General features: G+C 41.1%; 1 pseudogene; it reads right to left on the bottom strand.

Annotated features, from left to right (window-relative positions):
* Nucleotides 1-2868: 2868 nt before the first annotated feature.
* On the bottom strand, nucleotides 2869-3833 carry LOC110137911 (olfactory receptor 5B12-like; annotated as a pseudogene).
* Nucleotides 3834-4048: the final 215 nt, after the last annotated feature.

The following is a 4048-nucleotide window of genomic DNA, read 5'->3' as shown; positions in this document are numbered from 1 at the left end:
ATGACCCAGAGGGATGGGATGGGGAGGGAGGTGAGAGGGGGTTCAGGACAGGGAACACACGTACACCCATGGCTGATTCATGTCAATGTGTGGCAAGAACCGCTACAATATTGCAAAATTATTAGCCTCCAATTAAAATAAATAAATTAATTTTAAAAATAAAACTAAAAGAAACTGACAAAGCGTTCTCCGAAGAGGCTGCACCAGTCTGCCTTCCTGTTGGCAGTGAATGAGAGCTCCTGGTGCTCCACGTCCTTAGTGGCGCTTGGAGCTGGCAGTGTTCTGCACATTGGCCATTCTAGAAGACGTGAGGTATTATTTCATTGTTGTTCTAATTTGCATTTTCATGATGACCTAAAATGTGGAGAATAATTTAATTTTAAATCTTAATGGTTTGGGAATTTTTAAAAGATTATACCTAAGATGAGGAGGACTCTTCAGGGCTGGCCTCCTGATCATGAATTTGGTGACTTCACACAGACCTTGTGCTTAGATAAAGGTCCTGCTCTGAGCTTAAAGCTCTGCTCTTGCCAACTTAAAATTATCATACATTTTTAACAAGGGACTCAACATTTTAGTTTTTACATTGGTATCTGCAAAGTATGTAGGCAAAATGATACTTCACACTTGAAATACTCCAGAGGGGCTTAGCACCTCACAAAGAAAATTCCTAGAAAATGAAGATTCTGGATCCTTTTCTCCAAAAGGAAAAACTGTCCCTATCATTAGAGACAATCTGTTGCTGTGGTCTTTCATTTGGGGTGTGTGTGTGTGTGTGTGTGTGTGTGTGTGTGTGTGTGTGTGTGAGTCATTCAGTCAACTCTGACTCTTTGTGACCCCTTGGACTGTAACTTGCCAGGCTCCTCTGTCCATGAAATTCTACAGGCAATAAAACTGGAGTGGGTAGCCATTCCCTTCTCCAGGGGATTTTCCTGACCCAGGGATAGAACCAATGTCTATTTGGTTCTGAGAGATATACATTTAACTATCTCTGTCATTCCTTAACAGGACATGCTGGCACATCAAGTCACACCACAGGAGCCCTCAATACTAGGTTCAAGACCTAACGTGAAAGCATATGTATTTCATTCTTCCCATGTATGAGTCCACTGTTTTGAAATAAATATATATTTTTATATGTGTTCTAAATCATTTAGCATGGAAAGAAATATTCACAGAAGAAAACAATACACAGGGAATTGATAAGTCAAAGAAATCCTTTTTAGAATCATTTAAATTGGCACAATTTTCATTTTAAGAGATATCTTTAAAACTATTATCATATCTCTGATCGATTCTTAGTGTTCAAATATTCCCAATTTAAAAGCTAGGCTAAGGCTTCCCTCCTGGCTCAGTGGTAAAGAATCTGCCTGCTAATTCGGGAGATGTGAATTTGATTCCTGGTCTGGGAAGACCCCAGCTCCAGGGCAAGTAAGCCCGTGTGCCACAACTATTGATCCCATGCTCTGGAGCTCAGGAAAGGCACTGACTGAGCCCAGCTACTGAAGCCCACATGCCCCAGAGCCCTTGCTCTGCACAAGGGAAGCCCATGCACCATCGCTAGAGAAACTCCCACAGCAGTGGAGACACAGCACACCAAAAAATAATAAAAAAATAAAAAAAATTTTAAAAACTAGGCTATGTTATTCTTAGAGATCCATAAGGACAGTCACAGCAGCCTCTGTTTTGAGCCTGAATGGTGATCTATCAGTTGGTGACGTGATTGTACATGGCAACGAAGGAGCATAAAATGTGTCCAGAGATGAGCATCTGAAGACAGAGTCAAGCCTGACTGTAAAACTAAATGTTATTTTTACTTCAGTAAGTCAAAATATGCTTACATTACTATCTCCCTTGTCTTATATACTGCAATGCTTTTTTCATTAAAATAATCACATAAAGATGTTACTTTGGGTAATGAGTTGATAAAGACAAAAATTGAGATAAAGATGCCCATTTGATGTTTATTATCATTGAACAAAGAATAAAATAAAAGCACTCAGTAATAACCTATAGCAAGGATGATTGGCATGAACATTAATTAAATGAAATAGTTTCAAATAAAGAGTTTTTAAATAAAATGACATACAAAATGACTATTTCTATTTAAAAATATACATGTTTATATTTAAGAATGTGTTATCAGACACCAAAACTATGGTTTCAAATTATAGTATTAAAAAAAGGTGGATCTTATTTGTCTCTTGAACTCATTTTTCTGTCCACATATAGGTGTGTGTGTTGCACGAGATTTTTATAAATAAGGTACATGTGAGCATGTACTTAAATATGCAGGTGAGCATAAATGTGCTTATGAAACTGTGGATGATCATAGAAACAAATATACAGTAAAAGTAATTAAAATGGAAATTTAAAAATATGAATTATAGGTTCATGATTGATTCTTCCAATGTTATTATTCCTGTGATCTCATTTTATCAACACATTTGCTTTCTAGATTTAAAAAGAACTTGAGAAAGGATGTAAAAACATTTTTATAATTGTTGACATAACAAGTCAGTATTTCCCCTAGCTTGATATGACCTGTATGAAACCATACTGTTGTTGTATATACATAATTAAAATATATGTCTTATCGAAGATTTTGCCTTCCCCACAGCTATTTTAGGTTTATTTTATTTTTTTACCTTTTATTTTTTATCGGGATATAGCTGATCAGCAATGTTGTGATAGTTTCCGATGAACAGTGAAGGGACTCGGCCGTACAGTACATGTATCCACTCTCCCCCAAACTCCGTTCCGGCCCGGCTGCCCACGATACTGAGCAGGGTTCCGTGTGCAAACACAGTAGGCCCTTTCTCCAGCTTAAATACAGCGGTGTGTGCATCTGCATCCCCAACCCCCTGATCATCCCTTCCCCCTCATTCTCACCCCCAGCAACCATGAGCTCACTCTCAAAGTCCCCACAGCCTTTTTTAAGGCACTCTTGACCTCTTTGTTCCTCAGACTATAGATCGGCGGATTCAGCATGGGGATGACCACGGCGTAGAGCACGGACGCCATTTTGTCTGTGTCCATGGAATGGCGGGAGCCCGGCTGTAGGTACATGAAGGCGCCGGCCCCATAGAAGATGGAGATGGAAGTGAGGTGGGAAGCACAGGTGGCAAAGGCCTTCTGGCGTCCTTCAGATGAGCGCACCCTCAGAATGGTGACGAAGATAAACAGGTAAGAGATCAGGATGACCGTAACAGTACAGATGATATTGAAGCCTGCCAGAATAAAATATACCGTCTCACTTCTGTTGCTGTCTGAGCACGAGAGAGCCAGGACGCGAGTAACATCACAGAAAAAGTGATCAACCACATTGGATCTGCAGAAAGAGAGACTGAATGTGTTCCAAGTGTGCATGGAGGCCTCGAGAAAGCCAGAGACATAGCATCCTACGACCATCCGGGCACACACCCTCGGTGTCATGATGCTGGTGTAACGAGTGGCTTACACACCACTGCATGACGGTCATAGGCCATTGAGGACAAGAGAAAAGTTTCCACAACAAGAAAGTCAACAAAAAAGAAAAACTGAGCGGCACAAGCACTGTAGGAAATGACCTTGTCTCCTGTGAGGAATCCCGCCATCACTTTGGGAGTGACGGCTGTGGAGTAAGCAACGTCCGCCAGAGCGAGGTGGCCGAGGAAGAAGTACATGGGGGTGTGGAGACGAGAGTCCAGCAGGATCAGCGTGACCACCCCCAGGTTCCCAACCAGAGTGAGGAGGCAGATGAGCGTGAACACTAGAAAGAGTGGGATCTGCAGTTGTGGGTCATCAGTTATCCCGGCAAGAATGAACTCAGTCACGACCGTACTGTTCTCCATGGGGGTTATTTATGCATTATGAAAATGCACTATGTCGATGAGAAAAGAGGGTTCAGGTAGCAACTGAGCTCAGAACCAGAATTGCATTCAAGTTATGCTTTATATCAGAATTTTCTGAATTTAACATTGGCATAAGAACAAAGAAACGCATGCAAAATCACTGCAGAGATGTGTTAAAAAAGAAATTTGTTAGGGGACTTCCCTGGTGGTCCAGT

The sequence above is a fragment of the Odocoileus virginianus genome, chromosome 10, assembly GCF_023699985.2.
Source record: "Odocoileus virginianus isolate 20LAN1187 ecotype Illinois chromosome 10, Ovbor_1.2, whole genome shotgun sequence".
NCBI lineage: Eukaryota > Metazoa > Chordata > Mammalia > Artiodactyla > Cervidae > Odocoileus > Odocoileus virginianus.
This window is presented reverse-complemented; position numbering and strand designations above follow the sequence as displayed.